Source organism: Anneissia japonica, unplaced genomic scaffold (genome assembly GCF_011630105.1).
Source record: "Anneissia japonica isolate Jap-2015-1 unplaced genomic scaffold, ASM1163010v1 scaffold288010_len917306_cov203, whole genome shotgun sequence".
Taxonomy (NCBI): domain Eukaryota; kingdom Metazoa; phylum Echinodermata; class Crinoidea; order Comatulida; family Comatulidae; genus Anneissia; species Anneissia japonica.
This window is the reverse complement of record NW_022715767.1, coordinates 161277-181795: the sequence shown is the minus strand read 5'-3', so window position 1 is coordinate 181795 and position 20519 is coordinate 161277. Positions and strand designations below refer to the sequence as shown.

The following is a 20519-nucleotide window of genomic DNA, read 5'->3' as shown; positions in this document are numbered from 1 at the left end:
TCCTTATCCTCTTTCAAGGCCTTTTGCGACCATTTCGGTTACAAACATAATTTCTACATTTCGGAGCAATTGAACTCTTTGGAGATTAAGGGAAAAACTTATGCACATGCTACAACAGGGTCCCAAGTCTTACTTGAAAAATTGGGACGGCATTTTTGGACTCCCGCAAGCAACCAAGATGTTCCAGAAAATGTTCAATCTTCCTCATATTCATAATATTTGTATTTCTCTACTTTAACAATTGTCTCAGAGAATTCAGAGCTGATGGGTTTCGGGTTTCAACTTGCGCAGCAAATTGAAATAAGATGTGTAAAGAAAGTACACATAACCAGATCTCCTGGAAATGCTTTCTTCCAACTTGGGACCCACACTACAACAAACTCAGTCTCACAACGAAGTACAATCTTGTGGACTGCTGGAAGAACTGAAAATCATCTGGAAATTTAAAAATCTCAGGTTTCTGATTGTTTTCATATTTTTAACTGTCATTTCATTACCAGATTAACGAAACCCATAAAAATTTCGTCACATTTTTATCAAATGACATTACAATGCCTTGATTTGAATTTTGATGCTCATTTACAAGTACATGTGTTTGTTCTAAATTGTTTACATTAATCATAAATCCAACATAGGTTTACGACAAGTCATGTATTTCATGCTTATCATTATTACCTCCAACTTTTACATATCGCCACTTGACCTTTGACTAAGAGGGGACCCAGGCAAAATTCTCCTTGATGAGCTTTCTGATGCTTGTCATGTAACTCAGAATAAGTCAATTTTTAGTTTGAACCACGGATGCTCGTAACAAGGTGAATCAACATAAACAAACATACACACAAAATAGGTTTACATGGCAACTGACCTTGGATACCACAGGATACGCACATGTGCAGTTCAAACCACGAATTGGCTTATGTTTGCAAGAGTTATAACCAAAACACCGCTTACTATGCATCACAAGGAGATTTGGGTATACCATGTTATACTACAGAGTATCAAAAGTACACAAATATGATTGATACAGGTAGATAGATAGATAGAAATCTTTCTTTTTTCCGGATACCCAATCAATGTGAAGACATCCTTTTTTTCTTGGGATTCAAGCAAACACTTAAATTAAAAAAACAACGGCAAAAGTTTTTTTATACCTTGTTTAGCAAACCCGCCGACTGCAAATATTGATGATTTCAAATAAAAACAAAATTTTATTTTTGGCCAATTAGCGCATCCGCCACCATGAAATAGTGGAAATTTGAGAAAAAAATGAAATTTTTTCTTTATTTTTATTACGCCCTCCGCTGCCTTGAAATCTTCAAAGATAAGATATGTATATATTTCTTCCTAATTATATAAATTTGAAGTATTTAACCATCCTATTTTACATTCACCAATAAAATTTTATTTTTATTTTCTCCTCTGTCTAGATGATTTTGGCAAAACTATTTGCTAAATAAGAAAACAAAATTTTATTTTTATTCCGCCCTCCACCAAATATCTTTTAAAAAATAAGTATGTGAAACAAAGAATAAAAAAGTCTCACCAAAAACAAACTTAAAATGTAATTACAAATGTATGAAGAATGTTGTACAAGAAGCAAATAAATCAGATTGTAAATTGAGTGAGCATATAGTGCTAGGGCTAGATGACAATGCTGTCCGCTGAATGTCAGTGGCAGCCTGAATGGATCGTCATTACAAATGACCTGTTGTGTGCGTGCCGTGGTGTTGCGCTCTGCATAGAATTGCATCGCAGCGAGTGCTTGGCTTAAGTTACAAACAATGTTTTTGGAACTGCAAAATTTCCCTACACGCGTCCAATTTTATTCTCTTTGAGTACAATAGTCATACTATAGTATAAGTTTTTTAAATTTTAATATTTGCTTAAGCTTCAACAGTTGGTAAACTGTACAAAGAAACCAAAAAAAGAGACAAATATAATGATACTATGCCTCAGAGCAAGCGATTACGATAAAAGAAAAGGTAGAGCCTAGCCTGTAAACATCTCACCTCAAATTGAAATAGCCCTAAGTTAAAGTACAACATTATTAAAAATACTGTAACATACTTTTTTCCACATCAAATTGCATCGGCCAATGACTGTCCATGCAGTATGATGTCTGGCTTGATTGGTAAAATTTCAGGGAGATTTCACATTCATCCACAACTTCAAGGATATTCACACAAATCCTTGTAAAAAATGTATAGCAGTTTGAAACGGAAACATAGCAGGACTACATCAACCATAACCCAAGAGAGAAGGATTGCACTGTACTAGAAACTGTATTTAATATTAATAGCGACCTGCTTACAAGGAAAAAGAATCCTATACTGTTTCAAATATATTGATGAATGTGCTGCCACTGTTCTGAAGATGTCAAAATGCATTCAAATTGATATCTGCACACCTGTTCAATGACAATCAGGAAGATCGTAATCATTTAACTTCTTGAGAGATATAGAGATGGCCGCCCATACACAAGTACTTTAATTATGCAGAATTTGAAATATAACTAATAATAAAATGAAATGTTAGTCTTAGCCTTATCATCATCATTATCTTCCGGTACTGTGTATAACTTCTATTAAGAGAACATCAAATTATGCACTGCCATTTTATAACTTAAAAGAATGCTGCAACAAACTATGTACTGAATATATGCCTTCAAACATAAGGTTGCATATTTATTTTTTACTTTAAAAATTATACCCAAATGTCCATTATTTGTATGTAGATTCATCCAGACATCATAAAATAAAACCCATTCATCTTCAATTGTCATTACTACTGCATCATCCACACACAGTGGTATGCTGTACATTAAACAATATCATCACAAAGCATCTCAGAATATTAAGCATATTGACCCAGCTGTTATGCCCGTAACACTTGAATCTACATTGGCTATCCTTACTACTAGGAACCAGGACAGGTGATGACACAAAAGCAACACCTGATGTTATTGCTTTCAATAAATTAAAATATAAAATCTAGAAAAATTACCCTTTGTAAATCAAAGTAGCCTTTTAAACACTATTATTAAACATGAGCTCATGTTATAATTTTGCTTTACATAAAGCAGGGGGAGGATTAAGGGGTCTCTCCCCCACTCCATTTGGAAAATAAAAAAAAAAGGGGAAAAAAAGAAAGAAAAAGAAGTAATTGGTTACCTAAAACGTCTCAGAGGTTATTTTTGGGCATCTGAAAAACTAAAATTTTGAGGGGGATGCCCCCCACCCCGGACACCCTAGGGTGGTGTTACCTTGATCAGCCCCACTGCTTTGATACTGCTTTATGCTAAGTTTTAATATTAATTTTTATAGATGGTCTGCAAAAAAAAAATCACTCTCGCCTTGAGCCGCATGCAGCCTTTCAGCCGCACTTTGCCCACCTACGATCTAAAAGCAATAAGCAACATTTTTTTAATACTTTCATTCTTATGTTTAGGCCTAAATTTAATTTCCATCTGCAAATTAAGCAAAATATATAAGCATGGAAATATAATGAAAGTAGGCACCTGGTTTTGCAAGGTACTGGTAGCATGCAAAGGTTTCTTTAAAAGTCAGTCATGTGTTTATCTCGACACTAAAATTGCCAAATCCAGGTATACACACTTATATTTTTAATTCTATACAGTAATACTCATTATACACTGTAAACCAGTATAGGGCAACAGTTTAGCCAGTTTATGAATACTATGCAAAATATTGTGTAGCTAGTAACAGGTAAGCTACTATATACCATATTAACATAAATATTTATAAATAAATCATCATTATAATAAAGTGATGTGGTATTTATGTGTTGAGTGTTAAATGAAGAAAACTGACACAATCACTGACCACTGGACGCATAAAAATACTAAAAACCCCAGGGTTCAAAATGCAGCCCACCCCTCCTCCACATAAATCATTGACCATTGGATGCTTACATAAAATGACAACTAAATTATAACCCATGTAACCAGAACTTCACTTTGTATTCATATTTTTTAAGCTGTTGACATCACATATTCTTGGAAGAGAATCAACTTATCAGCATGATTGCTATTTAAATCGTAAGCAGAATGTACCATGATGCATGCAATCGGAGCTGGTCTTAAAAATAAACACAAGAAAACAAGCACTGTCTATAAGCATGGGAATGACTGTTGATGTCTAGTCATTCAGATTTTATTTTTGTGCAATTAGTGCCTCCGTAATTTTAGCAATGATTTTTAAATTTTTTTTCAAAATTTTACAAAATAAAAGTGGTTATTTTCCACAAAAAAAGAGAAAATCCTGACATTTTTCCAAGATTGAACCACTTTTTCAGAAGGCAAGCAAATTTAACTTTGTAGTTAAGACTGTTACACTGGCATAACAAAGCAATAAAGCTTCTTTATTATGAAAGAATTAGATGAATTTATGTATGCAGATATTGATTATTAAACATGGCTCAATTCATATCAATAAAAAACAAACATCAAATTAGCAAACTTTATCTAATTATCTGTATAGTAATTAACTACTGTACAATAGTACAAGATACAGTTTGTACTTTGTCCTATACTACAATGATGGATGTTAAATTCTATTATTATGAATGGTATATTGATAATTTTCAACAAATTAGTTAATGGTGGTCCTATATTTTTATCATCTATTTGTGTTTAATCATTTTTTATACAAAATAATTTCTTTTCATGCCACCTTTTAACCTCCCCGATATATTTCAACATATCATATTCAATTACATGAGTGAACTGAGAGCCGCCCTCACCAGGAATTGAATTTTGGTCATCAGCATGATAGATAATTGTCCTTACTACTTGGCCACCGACTCGGCCTTACTGTGGGGGACCTTGAGAAATAACAATACACTCAACTCAACTGCAACGAAAAGAAAATAAATACAAAAAAACACAATAGGTCAACGCCTACAGAAAAAAAAATGAAGCTTTTAAGTACTGTATAATTGTTATCAGATCAAAATCTAAATAATCGCAGACATTTGAAGATGCTTTAGGTCATTGTCAGTTTTACATATTAAAATATTTGTCATATCACTTTATTATTGTCATAAATCAAAAGTATACATAAATAATACAGTACCAGGAAAAAAAAGCTTTGGCTTAGAAATTATAAACTGAATAAATAGCAAGGACTTAATATCTCCATAAGTTTTTTTAAATGTAGGTTCTCAATTGAGAAAAAATTGATATCAATGTTTTTATTCACTTATAGCAAAACTACATATTTTGGAAAACTTGATGCATACTTGGTATTATAATTTACTGTCAAGGAAATGGTAGACCTAAATGAAAATTTTAAAAATCATAATTATTATTAAAAATGTTTGTCAAAAGTCTACAATTTGCTGGGAATGGATTGATCCATTATTACTTGAGGTTGGTCTCTCAAAGAAACAAAAGCATATGTCGACCCAATCAATGTAAGTGACAATAAAAAGTATATATTATTATTATTAAATATTACAGTAAATTATGGATCCACTTCAAATATGTTTACTTTACTAAAACTTTATATTTTGAATTATAATAACTTATGCACTAAAGTCTGTTAATACAATAATCCAAGTTACAAATTAACCTCCTTTTGGGATTAGTTGTGAGATATTCATGACACAATCCTGTCCGTAAGGAGTTTCACATCAACAGTTCCATATGGAGAATTCTCACCATAACACATACAGATAAAAACCCATGAAGGAAAAGGTACATGGAAAACCATACAGTAGGCCTACTACTGTACTAAAAAAAATGAGGATAATTCAGATTAATTTAATCTTCTATTTCAAAACGTCCTGCAATTGTACAATAAAAATAATGAAAATCTGTTTAATACTGCATTGGTAATCAGTTGCACGTTATACACGCTCCACACTTAATCCACATTGATCCCAGCATCCAGGACACAGCTTCTGTAATTCTATCCAGACAAGACAGCAGTTCAACATTAAGTATTCAAAGTGACATTCCCACAAACAGATGTACAGTATATCACATTCATTTTGAGCCCAAATTCCATTTTCTTTACGTACAATAAAATTTGATGAGTATTCATTTTTGTTTGGATATTCCTATAATTATTTCGTGAGCTAAAATGCTGTATTTTGAATTGGTTACTTTGCATAATTAGGTTACTTGCTATTTGTTCTAAATTAGAATATAGAAATTAGGCCAAATACTATCAACACACACATAACCGTTCCTACACACAACTCTTAATTTGGCAAGAAATTAATATAAGGATTTTGGTAGTGACAGCTATCAATCACCAAAATCCGAATTGATCCAATTTGTCTCATTTAAAGTTTGATGACCCACTTTCAGACTGATTAATGTAACTAAAAACATAAATGTTAAGAAAATAAAATATAAACATCCTGAAAAGTCTATTCCTTGATTGGTTGTGATGGAAGGTACAGCCTTGTTTACATAGAACACCTGCTGATATTTAGATTTTAATAAACATGTGAATACGATTGAAGAACAGTATGATGTCACATAGATAATTCTATACAATAGACTTTTTAATATACGGTAATATTTCCAGAATAATTTTTGATAATGCTTTGGTGGTTCCAGGGTTGTAGAAAAATTCAGGGATGATCCAGTTTTACAGATGCAATCTAACCTTCAGCTAAAAAGCCAGTGATTGTGAAATAAACAAAGAACTGAATACCATAGTAGAAAGAACCAGTGGAATAGTACAAATGGCATAGCTAAGGTGTCTATGATAACAATTGCACTAGATCAAACTAATTGTTGTTGCGGTTTGTTTGCATTTCATTCTACGGACCATACGTGGGCGGCTCGTGCACAAGTTGAAAAATTCAGAAGCATCTATAGAATCTACATACACCCTCAAATAATTTTAATCTAGTGATAACAAGCAGATTAAGTGAGCAATAAAAAGCAGGTTAATTCAAACTTCATTATAATAAGCAATTAAAATTAAAAAAAAATTTTAATTTCAATTTACACATTTCAATGTATTTTTTTTTAATTACTTTGTGTATAACCTTTTTTGAGACTCCCCCATATTCTGTTGCACCTGTTGGGAAAAATGTTGAAGGTTTAGGGTAATAATTTATCATAATTCTCAATTCTAAACCAAATGTTCTCAATGTGACATTACTGTTTTATCATATAGTTACATAAAATAATAGACGTCACTGTGACTTGACAACATGACAGGAAAAATACAACAGCCTTCACAATTGCACAATGGGTCTCCCTAACACTTGCCCTTAAACTTCATCACCCTTTAACTTGCTGAACATCATTTCATTATTGAATTACAGTCTCTCCTATGGGAATGGACCCTGAGAGGACATTCATGTTATTTTGGGTTGTCTGCTGCTGTGTGGGTAGATTATACTGACACCAGGAACACTACAGGAAATGTAAGAGGCACATGACGTAGTGTATCAAGTGGCATCAACAACACAACTAGAAACCTATTAAATAGCACTGACATCCTAGTGACAACAGAAACCTTTACTAATACAACAGAAAAGTGTTTTTTTATGCTAAAAAAATATCAACTGCATATCATTACTTCCATTTGATAGCCAATAGATACCTGACTCACAATTTCATTGATGAGAAACTATTTGAAACTTGGATAAAGAAACTGGGATTAGTAAATGTAAGAACTGTACTAATGCTCTGGCAACTGATGTAAACTGTACTTAGTGGAGAAGTAAACATAAATCATTGTTATTTTGATACAGGAAATTCCATAATACAGCATGGCATTTTGGTACTCCACAAAACCAAATCTCACATTAGTATCTAGAAAGGGGGTTTCCTGTGTACAGTATTGTAGATAATATAATACATACTCCAAGTATCGAAATGCATGCCATCGATGGCGTGCATTTCGATACTTGGAGTATGTATTAAACTATCTTATCTGAGATTGATCAGTGGACCTTTCGGTATCCTACTAGAATCATGGAGTTTTGAAAGGATCTACAGTAGGAATTTATATGTGGCTACAATAATCGATAGAGCAGTAGGTTAAAATGGAAGTCCATAGATCCTGTTCATATAAAAACAAAATAGCATACAGGCTTTTACTTTGCCTTTTTACCAGCCCTATTGCTTCTCGTACTGGTGCGGGCATTTATATTGCACATTTTCCTTGCGGTTACAAAGTGCACGCCAAATCTCATAGTTCAGGGAAAAACTCAAGGCAGCATGTAATACAGCCTTAAACAGAAATCATGGGCGCCACAACTGTATTGTCAAAACAATTAACAAAAGCAAAACACAACATGTACAACAGACACAGTACTCAGAGAATAATAATTGGAAGTACAGTACTACTGTAGGCAAACAAGTGAGTCTTGAGTGCACGTTTGAAGATATTGGAATCAAAAATGTCTAAAGTTCAGTTGGGAGATCATTCCAGAGTCTAGCAGCGTGACAAGGACTTTTCCTTCCGATTTTCTTTGAATGACGTGGAACAGTAAAATGTACAGATGAAGCGAATCGAGTGAATATATCGGAATACGCTGGTCGAAAAAATTACATAAATAGGCAGGAGAAAAACCACTGATACATTTGTGGACAAATAGTATCTTCTTCCCTAAAATTTCATCCACAAAAACCCCAAATGAGATTTTCCATTTCATAACCTCACTGTACACGACAAAAACGACGATGTTTTGTTTATATTTTAGTTTTCAAAGAACAGATTTAAAATTAACATTTTAATTGAACATTTAGGGGGTGTTAAAATTGATAAAAAAGGTGAATAAATCTATGTTATTTTTGCGTTACTATCAAAAATAGGTTTTCAATTTAGGATTTAAAAGTAATGAGGATGTGAAATTGGGAGACTTAAAAAAACTTCAGTAATTAAATGCACTTTTTATAACATTTGAGTATCACTATGGGTTTGAGTAAGTTTCCCCTGGCTGCACCTTGGGTTCGGGAGACCCTGGAAAGGCGCTCTGCCAAGTAATCATCTATATTAGCACTAATACATCACAATATGCATTAATAACAAGGTCTGAATCCATTAGAAAAAAAAGTCAATTACTGAATAGTAATAAAATAATCATTTACATTACTCTACTGTGGCTATAAATATATCAACGTGTTGCATGAAGCTTAGGTCGGGCTATATGGTACCTCCATGGAGGAGTGCATCTATGATAATAAAAATATATTACATAATTTGCTGTTGTTCAATTACAAGCTATCACTGACCGCATGATAAAACTGGAATCAAACAGTAATATGCAAGAGACTGTTGTAACTAATAATAGTAGGCCATCTGGAGTTCCCAGCATTGTACTACCATCTATTGGCACTTGAAGAGGCCTTCATCACTGTACAGTAATATTCTGTTTGCTTTTGTTTAGCTTTGAATTCAAGGGCAAACGATAAGCTGCTATAATTTAACTACCAGTAGTTAAACGGTATTCCATAGGTGTAAAACTGTAGCACTTGGCAATTAAGCATTTTCCAACCTGTCAGTTTATGATTAATACTGAGCATTTGGCCAAAAGGTGCGTGTTCCAGCTTCTTGCACTACAGAAGACCACAGTACAAACCTGCACAGCGGTGCTAAGGGGAGCATTTGCCCCTCCAGAAGATTTTCTTTCTCGCCCCCGCCCCCCTCCCAAAAAGAAAAAAAAAACAATCATGCAGAAAAAAAATGTTAATGTATTTTCTACATGTTAGTAGACTATCTACATTATAAAATTGATTAAATAAGCCTCCGAAACCCCTAAATTATCATATTTTTTTAACATTTTCGAGATATTTTGAATGACAAACGATCACGCCCACCTCAGAATATTGTCCCCCCACACCTGTAAAATTTTACCTTGCCTCTCATTTTCCCCACCCCAGATTTCAGCCACTGCATGTCCACCCTGATCATGGGTTGGACTTTTCTTTATTTGATGGCAGATCTCCAAGCTCCTCTATCCTGAGCCAATTCCTGACTTCATTTGCCCTCGGGTGCGATCAATGACTTCCTCCCATGTTTCCGAGGGGGTCTGCATCTATTTTTTCTTCTACCTTCGACCTCCATACTCCAGCATCTGTTTACCCAGTTATCCTCCTCCTTATGGTAGTGTTTGTGTAGAACATACATTCCAATATTGTATTGTGTTCTTTAACATGCTCATGGGCCATATTTCACATGGGACCAATGAATTAAATGTTCCATCGAAAAGATGCAAGTATTGAAAATTGCATTTAAACTAAAATGAACCAGGGACCAAAAATATTTACAGTTCAGTGCACATAGAGAGCCTACCACATAGACAACTGAGCACACAGTACAATAAGCTGATTTCTTTATAATAAAAATATTGCATAGATTAATTTTTTTCTAAATGGAAATAGTTTAAGTGATTACTATGAACCAACTTTGCTTCATTGTAGATCAGTTGTCAAAGGACAACAGTTGGGATATACTCACACATAAAATGTACAATGGTCATAAAACTTCTAATGCCTTTAATCCTCAACATACCTGAAATACAGTTACTCAATCCACCAATGCAGAGATTCATGATGCTCTTGTATTGTAAATAGGGTACTTCAATGTGAGATAGTATCTATATACAAAGTACTTAAAATCAGGTAATAAAAGGGCAGTGTGGCACTGGGTTCTCAATTGGGATATTCCATGAAATTAAAAAGGACAGCGTTTGTCTGGAATTTTTAAAAGGGGCCAAAGTGCGGATTCAACAAAACACAGCAGAGAGTGAAAATGGACCTTCTTTAATGTCAATCAAATGTAACAAACTGAACAATTAGTACAGGACCAGGAATATGCAAATGTCTCATTAACACACATCACATGTTGTCCCACAAACTCTTTTGTGGGATTACCATAGCAACAATATCCAAGAATTGGGCTTAACAGAAAGGTCCATAGAGATATGGAAATTATGATTCAACATATGCATATTATTATTATTCAATATATGCATATTATTTCTCCACAATTTCATAATTTGACACTAAGATTCATAGGCAAATTGTGAAATATACACATAAAATGTCAAATTACACTTACTATATTTTTAAACAGTCTTGAAATAAAAAGGAAAGATCAAGTTATAACATAATTCCAAGTCCAAAGTAACTTGGCCTAATTATACATTAATGGTTGAAACCAATGTAACAGGCTTAATTAATTAATTCACGGGCCACTACAGTATTAGTAGGGTATCCTGATGGAGTCCATCACTAGGGTAATAACCCCAAATTTCGAAATCACCTCAGGACTTTGATACCAATGAATGACACAACATCCAACAGTTTACCTGTGACTCAAAGTATTGTGTCCTACTTGTCACTAGCAGCCGTTTTTATTTAATGAAAAAGTCAATAACCCAATCCAAGGCCCTTCCCCCACACAGCCAAGGATAAACAACAAAAGAACACCTCAAATCAGTGTACCTTAAACAAACTGCGGTTTAGATCAGATCTATTCTGTAAGCAACAATAATCATTTCAATGGTCGTATTTAATGTAAACTAACAAAGTCAAACAATGTCATATCATGGAGCATATCTTGTTAAGCACTTCATTTATTCTTATAGTATATTGTAGTTTTACTTGAATTGAAGACATTATTTTAGTAACACATTGTTAATGCTAGATGGCTTTTTGATAGATTTCATTGATATTGTGTGTATTCACTCACATTGTGTATAGTACATTACGTATGGGTACAATGATACTTTTGTATTTGTATATAAATATTTATATGTAATGAAAATGATCAAGAAACACAATGTTAATGTCAAATCTAATACATCAAATATAAATAACTGTAAACATTCATTTCCTCCTTCATTTATGGTCTTATACCACAATATCATTTATTTCACTAAAAGAACCATTGTTAATAAAAAGGTAACAAAAATTAAGAAAGAAAAACATTCAATCATGGTAAAGAACTGTAAATTATTACAGGTCAACGTTCATTAATTTTCAACAGTCAAAATCCTACACAGTAAGAGCATTTAGTTCACACAGTCAAGAACTGAACATGTGCTGATTGGATGAGAAAATGACAAACTGAACATGTCAACGAGATTTTACATGATCACTGTTTTGTTTTTGTACAGTACTATATTTAAAATAATAATAATAATAATAATATCGTTATCAATTACAAACTAGATGGATAAATATTGTTTTTGCCAATTTATGGATATTTAACTACCATTTATTTTTTGTAGAAAAGTTTAAATAGTGTAAACTCACCAAATACAATAAACATAACAAATCCACATCCAATCAAGGTTTACTGTCTAGTACTCACATTTGCTGTTTCCAGAAAAAAATAATGATCTCCACTCCCCTTTCAAATTCAACTGGAGTACACCGGATATTAACACCCCCGAATGTACGCAGGAAAACCCTTTAAGTAGTGATCTTCAAGATTAGAGTCTATTGTGGCACGATGAGTCACTGATATGAAGACAATGCGTACTAAACTATTGGAGACTTTCTTTGTGATAAGCATTTCATTTGTGTTCTATCGCATATAGTACTACTATAATCATATTCTATTGATATTCTCTTTATTAATTTACTAGCCACCATTATAATAAAAGAAATAGCAGTGACTATTGTTACACCAGTCTGAAACCAATAACTAATTCTGACTGGATGTATTGTACAGTATATTATTATTATTATTTGGATTTGATTAGTTTATTAAAACTTAATATTGCCATAATTTGCTGGGAAACAGTGTGGTAGTATCAGTTTTATCTGTGTTGTTTTACTTTATTTTCTCATTTTTTTTTTTTCAGATTTCTTCTGTTTACATATTTCTTCTCTACAGTCGTCTATAGTAGATACAAAAAAAGCGAAAAGCGCTCTGATCTTCATTGTGTGTATAACATCCAATCAAGATTAATAACTGGTTTCAGATTAGTGTAACAACAGCCAATGCCTAAAAAATACAATTATTTTTTGGAATGAAAATTTTCAGATGGTGGTTGAAAGAATTCGACCATAATCTCACATTCTATTGAAACTGAGAATTAATCAAATGGTTCAGAGACTAATTCTACTTGTGCACTCAACTATAAATTCACTAATTTCAATATTATTTGTACTATATTATAAAACACTGTATCATTTGTTTTACAATTTAAAAAATAATTAAAAATGTATTTTTTTTTAAATATCAATATTTAAATATTTTTTATATTTTGGATCTTATATAATTTTAACCAAAAAAGAATCAATAATAAATGATACACCTATGAATACTGGTACAGTATATTCCTAATAACTATAATTACCATACTACTACTATCTCTGATAATTAGGTACAATAGGTTAATTGAGTTAATTAACTGGAGATGGGAAAAATCAATACAGTACCACTATACAGTACATATTAAAGTTACATTCTAATTAACTTTCATTATTATTGCTTTTTAAAACTATCAAATATTAACATTTCAAAAGTGTCAATAATATTCTTTTAATTATTACTATTTTTTAATTTAAATTAACAAAAACAAAATTTATAGTATTAGTTAGTATTATGAAGTGACATCATTTAGTGGCAAAACCTTGTTCAATCAACAGATGGTTCAAAACTAATACAAATTTTATTTATATTCTGTATACGAAAGCGCTAAAAGAGCTAAGCCTGGTAGTATGAGAGCTCAGTGAATGAATGCATGTGAAGGAGGCTATGCGTGCCTAGGTATCAGGAATGCTTAAGGACAAACGTTCCACTAAAGTGAGGTATGCATCAAAGGATTGAGCATGTTAAATGAAGTGGTAGGCTGTGAAAATTCTGTCTTAAGTGAACCACAAATTTTGCATTGTATTTCATCATTAATCATCATACCTCTATAAGATATGTTGGTCATTTTTTTACCTCAAAGTTTTATAACAAAGCTGTTTTGTTATTTGTTGTTTTGTAACTAAAATATGTCTTTTTTTATACTGTATTTCATGAACCCTCTGACTGCTAATCATAATCTCAATTTTAGCCTGTTTGGATATCCTCTATTATGAAATTTTTAAATTAAAGAATTGCCTGTCACTCATATGAAGCTTCAAGAAAAGAAATCTACATTTCTTTCTCACAAATTAATATTAATAATAAAGAATTTATCAATCACATTTTAAACTGTTTTATTATATTCTTTATGACCAACAAATAGGATTTGTTGGTCTCAAAGTCACCTTCTACTACTTCTAAAGCCGATGTTGCCCCCTTACTGTATAGCAGTGCACGGTAGTACACTACTGGAGCCCAGCATCCTCTTGCCGTAGTACCTACGTGAATGTGATTGTGGTGGCGATGCCGTCTCAATATCGGGAGTGTGGATTTTCCCTTTCTTTTGTGTTTCGCGGTTTATTTTATGCCATTTTTGGCCACCGTCTCACTTCATTACTTGTTCGTTACCCAACGACTTGTTTGTTACCCATTGAGATTGGATGCAATCTTTTTTACTCCCGATAAGATCACAGAATCTGATCGCAACAAATTCATCAGTCACTGTTTGGTTAAGGTCAGTCAGTCATAGCCCTAGCCAACGGAGACCTAGGCCTAGCCTAGATCTTAGGATGTGAAGTTTTTTGTGTTGGGGTGAATGAGCTCGTTGATTGCGATACTATATAGGGAGTAATCAGTTTTGGATTACCAACAACTTCATCCTATCCGATTGCAACAGTGTGTAGGCCTAGGCCCTAGGGTTAGGCTAGGCCTAGTCAGAATATAGGGCATAAGTAAAAAAATATGCCTGTGCCCTACTACTACTAGCATAGGCAAGGACTAGCCATGCCATGCCTCACAGCCAGACCAGCCTCAATCGAACTCTTTTCTGACTAGGCCTAGACAGCAGATGAATTCGTTCGATTAGTAGAGCGGCTACAGTAGTAGGCCTAGCCTACTACTCCAGTGTCGCTACGTTATTATTAAGGTTAGGGTTAGAATTAGGGTGGAGTACAGAAGTGCATTAGCGCCAGTGCAGACCTGTACGTACCTAGGCTAGCCCCCCCACTCTACTCACTGGTGTGGTGGTGCTGCTGGATGGATGAATATTCGCAAAGCAAATAACTAACAATATATTTAGCATTCTTCACTTCTACTTACCAATTATGTGATAAATATAATCAATTGTGCAACAGTATATAGCTATAGTTTTTACATTATACTAACATAAATGGTTCACAACACCTCTCACACTAAATAAAAACGCCATTTTGATTGCAGTGGTAGCGCATTATGAACTCGAGCTCACGCCGATTGATAGAGTTCGGGTATTCGATCAATACACCCTGTCAAAGGTCACACGCAGGGACCTTCTTGTATGCTCCCAGTAGTACACTACAAGCTGAGAGAGAACCTCTCGCGGCAAATACTGTAATAAAGTACTGTACTTCTGTATAATCAACTACCTGTATTACAGAATAAAAATATAGATTTGTTAACCAGGTATAAGAAATAACTGACGTCACAAGTTCAGAGAAGAAAATGTTTCTATTGATACTCAGCAGTGCATGCCCTTCCTGCCCCACCCCTAAAAAATCTTGATCCCCTCCTTTGGATGTTCGAAGCAAAAAAATCACAACTCTTTAAAATATCACTTTTATTCATCAAAAATATACATCAAACTCATAATTCATATAAAATGAAATTAATAAAAGGAAACGAAAAACCCCAGACTTGTCGAATTAAATAGCACGCAGGGGATCCACAAGACAAGAAAATCACAAACACATTCGAACATGATCAAAAAAACAAAAAACAAAAAACAAAAACAAAAAACAAAACAAAAACAAAAACAAAACAAAAAAAACACGGGAAAAACAAACAATTAGACAGTTATAAATAAAGTAGATAAAATGATCAGCTTATTTTGTACGCTGGCACTTCCTTTACTTAATCACCGAGCTCTGCACATTTCATCTTCACCCACCGTGACATTTTACGACTTATACGCCACCGATGCCAAGGTGTCAGTCCACAATCAGTGGCGTATACGTAACACCTGTGAGCTCTCGGGGGTGGGGGAAGCCATGCAAATAGCTCCTCTTACCACTTAGCACTATGCAGAGTCTTAAAGTGGGGAACCGCCAATCCCTATTTTAAAAGGAATGGACGAAACACAGGCTCCCTTCTACAGTGTGGTGATGTGTGGTGATGGATTCGATGTTGTCCGGGTCTACGGTCCGAGCTTCTCCACCCATCACCCTCCCCCCTCCCCCCACGGCAAAAACCACAAGGCATCGGTGAGAAAAATAAATTATATGTTTATACATATTAGTAAAATATTAGTAGACTCTATAATCTATAAAATCGATTAAATGAGCGTTTGAAACCCCTAACCCCGGCCCTAACCCTAAATTGTATTTTTCGTGGTCATTTTGAGCGACGCCCAACCACCCCCACTTTGGTATCGTCGGTCACCCCGAACCAAGGGCCGGGGCCGCCGACAAGAGCCTCTGCCGGTCAGATGATACACAATCCCTGTTAAGGGGCAGTTTTTCTACATACATTCATTACTTTTCATTAAAACAAAAAAAACAAAAACAAAACAAAAAAAAACAAAAAAAAAACACCACCAAACTTGCAAAAGGTTTAGAATCAAAATACATGGAAGATCGTGACAAAAAAACAAGATGTGTATTAAATAAGTTACAAGCCAAACAAGCAACTTAGCCTCAACCATGGTAAAAGAAATGTTTGCTCTAACGCTTTTATGAATTTTACTTTTTTTTTTTTAAGTTTTTGTACTAGAGCACACTATTTCATTTCATTTCATTTATTTGTCTCAAAACATTAAAATTCACAATAAAGGAAACAGCAAAGAACAAGCACAGACAACATGAGACAGGACACCCCCAAAAGTGATTCACCGTTGAGTGGGGCCCTTCACAAGAAGCAACCAAATGCTTATTACAGTATAAACATTCAAAGTTAAAGATTTAAGAAGTTCAGTAGAAATTTAGACATAGTTTAAAAGTTTTAAAATATTAACATTTTCAGATGATCCAATAAAATTTACTTTAAAATTTAGAATGTTAAAGCGCTTAGAGGCTTTGTTAAGGCATTAAGCGCTATATAAGAACGACGTTATTATTATTTATTATTAAAGTATATTTATAAAAAAAAAAGCAATTAAGCTAGGAAACTATAACTATAGGTGGCGGCAGACAAATATTTAGTAACCTCTGACTGAGTGATTAAATATGGAGGAATTACAAACTAATTTCTCCATGAATGAAGCCTCAATGACCGAGTTTTAATGCGTCTGCATAAAGCAGAATGCCCCAGGTTTGATTCCAAGTTGGGGAAATTTGCACACACTCGAAAATTTGTTTTCCTTCCTTTTACCGAAGAGTTATCACATTGATCTCACATGTGTGCATTCCTGGGCTTTTCAAAGTAGGGGGACCATCATTATCAATTCCCCACTCCCACCCCTCCCCCAACTTTACACCAATCTTATAGTTAAAACCCCACTTTTCAAAGCGTGTGGAAAGAACAACAAAAATTATGAATGATTGTCACCATGAAGTTTGTCTTCACTTGTGCTTTGTTTCAAGTGTGGTGCGTATTTCTGAACCAATACTGAGTAAAAACGCAATTACATTTCGTAATCAGAGGTGCACAGTTTGTGACTAAAACGATTTATTCCTTTTTGTATATTATGAAGACCCGTATATACTATTGTTCAATATTATCTGCATACATAGATTCCTGGTTTTTCCTAATTTCAAAAAATTATAGTTGGCTAGTCAATTCAAACAATCATTATACAGCCTTTTTCGACCTATTAAACTAGTGATACCACAAGTTCACTCCAATGCTACTTGACGCAATCTCGCCATGACATCATAATAATGTTAAATTAAGTAAATCACATTTTGTGTTTGTGAAATAAAAATGCTAACTAATGTTTTGTGGGCTTCCTATTTCCTTAGTCATGTTTGATCGTATGACGGTAGACGGTAGTACTTCCAGGGGCTAATTCAATGGGCCCAGCCGGCCCACCCTCCCTAATTTTGTCAAAATTTAAAAGTGAATAAAAATAAAAATTATACTTAAATTTAAGTCTGACAGTGCTATTTCCGGGAAAATAGAGGTGCCATAATCATACTTTTCTTTACTCAGACCCGAAATGGTGGGGCTGAGGTGGTCAACACATTCATCATTAAAAATCCCTTCTTAACACCTCCTCTTTTTCGAATTTCTGGATCCGCCATTGTATTTTGAAAATGTAGTGTGTAAATAAATTTTAATTGCATTCCTTAAAATCAATTAGATACGTCTTATAAAAATCTTCACCTCCTGGACCCAAGCGGGGGAGGGGGCATAGGTGACACCCCCTCCACTAGCCAAGGCTTGGGCCTACGGACCGACTTCCTTATTTTGCAATTCGCACCCCCTACTTTTTACAACGGTTTGACGCCCTTGTGTATTAGTGTTGTATCCGCATATATTATAGAGTGTGAAACCAATTGCTTCCAATCAGTTTCGAACTTCCAACGAAAGCCCCAATGGCGGTTAGTCAAGGGTTCGAATCCTGGTTAGTGCAGATTCTTCTTCACCATTTGAAATATACCGTAGTTACCGTAGTATACCCCTCCTATACACCCAATTCTACATACCAGCCCAGGGTATGACTTTTACAATTAAAAAAAATAAAAAATCTTATACACAATTGGCTTCAGGGGCAGATCCAGAGATGTCCGAATGACGGGGCCGAAAATGGGGCCAATCGAGATAACACCACCCTAGGTGTTCTAGACGACTGAAATATGGCGTACTGGTCAAATTTTGTTTCAAGGGAATGAGCTTATACCAGAAGAACAATAGCTGTCTCTTATACACATCTAGATGTGTATAAGAGACAGCCANNNNTCTCAACTCTAGTGCAATAATTGTTCTCATGTTTATACAAATATCTCAAAATTCAAAATACACTCACTAACACAGCTTATAACTATTTTAATACTATTTTTCTTTAGTATCTGTGATAGGCATGCCCCAATTAACAAATATAATCCGAAGAAGCAGCATGTGGATAAGCCTAGGGTTACTAAAGCAATTAAAATAAGCATAAATGAAAAGAACAAAATGTATACAAAATGAAAAAAAAAAGACAGAAATTTTTAACAATTAGAAAGGCCAAAAAATAATTATGGTAAGGTTTTCAGTAATTGTAAAAGTGATACTGGGAAAACATGTCAAAATATAAACATGATAGTAATTGTTATTGTCGTGATGGAATAGACAATAACTGGACTTGCGTCAGGTAAATCAAGTATAGGTGAAATTTTGCCCTACCTGACGTGGAAATGTACTAAATACTCAGTACGTGTGAAAACAATTGCGATTTTCACATGTACTAAGTATCCAGTACATTTTCAATTTTCTTTTATATATAAATGATATTCCGAATTCTTCAAATTTTTTTATTCAGGTTATTCGCTGACGATTCAAATCTTTTTCATACATATGAAGACAAAACTACGAACATCAACCTTGATGAAGTATCTTACCAGTTAAATAAAGTTGTAAATTGGTGCAAAACTAATAAGATTACTATTAATTCGACCAAAACAAATTACATTATTTTTCAGGGCCGGAAAAAAAAATACTACAGACGGGGATATTGTCTTCAATAATGAACACATTGAGGAGGTATCAGAAGCTGTTTTTATTGAACTCACCATGGACAAAAACTTAACCTGGAAAAGTCATATTGAGAAAATAAGATCCATAATCAAAAAGAAAAAAATTATATTTAAGTTAAGACATATAATTCCTCAAACTGTTCTTATACTATTTTACAATTTTTTTATACAACCACATATATATGGACTAGAGGTGTGGGGTAGCACTTACCCATCGTATTTACGGCCCATCATACTACTCGAAAAATGGCAGTAAGAGCAATAGCATTCAATGATTTTGCCTCTCATTCTCTTCCTTTGTTTAACAAATTGAATTTGCTAGATGTTTTTAAGTTACACAAATTATGTACCGTATCTCTTTATTTATGTTTGATCTCTAATATGATAAATTGCCTCACGATTTAAATGAATATTTTACACTTATCACGCATACACATGAAACTAGGCAAAAATCAAAGGGAAATCTATATCAGCCGAAAGCAGCCACTACAACTGAACAATTTTCAATTACTTCTGTAGGCACCAAAATCTGGTATGAAATACCAATACACATTCGTGAAATCAAATACAAAAACACCTTCAAAACCAAATTCAAAGAATTTTTACTACAATAAAAGGTTACTTCGATTTCCATTTTCTGTATGACATGTTTTTACCTTATTATTACTATTATTATTACCATTACTATTATTGAAGCGTTTGTTGTTTGTTTTAATTTATCTATTAATTTGATTTCATTGGATGTTGAGCTCGATAAGCAGGAAGTTGCCTCTTTTCAACCTCCTTTTATCTAAAGGATGTTATATCATATTTGTTTCTTTTGTATATGTTTAAATTCTGTCTTTTG

General features: G+C 33.8%; 1 protein-coding gene across 5 annotated transcripts in view; it reads right to left on the bottom strand.

Moving 5' to 3' along the window:
• LOC117109350 (C-myc promoter-binding protein-like) overlaps positions 1 to 15291 on the bottom strand; it is a 50898-nt gene extending 35607 nt beyond the window's left edge. For 4 of the 5 annotated variants that reach the window (XM_033251651.1, XM_033251653.1, XM_033251655.1 and 1 more), the window contains exon 1: positions 15123 to 15291. The gene's annotated coding sequence lies outside the window, so the exon portion shown is untranslated. Of the gene's footprint in view, positions 1 to 12256; positions 12404 to 15122 lie in introns of those variants that run through there. The other variant, XM_033251652.1, reaches the window with a different exon arrangement.
• Positions 15292 to 20519: the final 5228 nt, after the last annotated feature.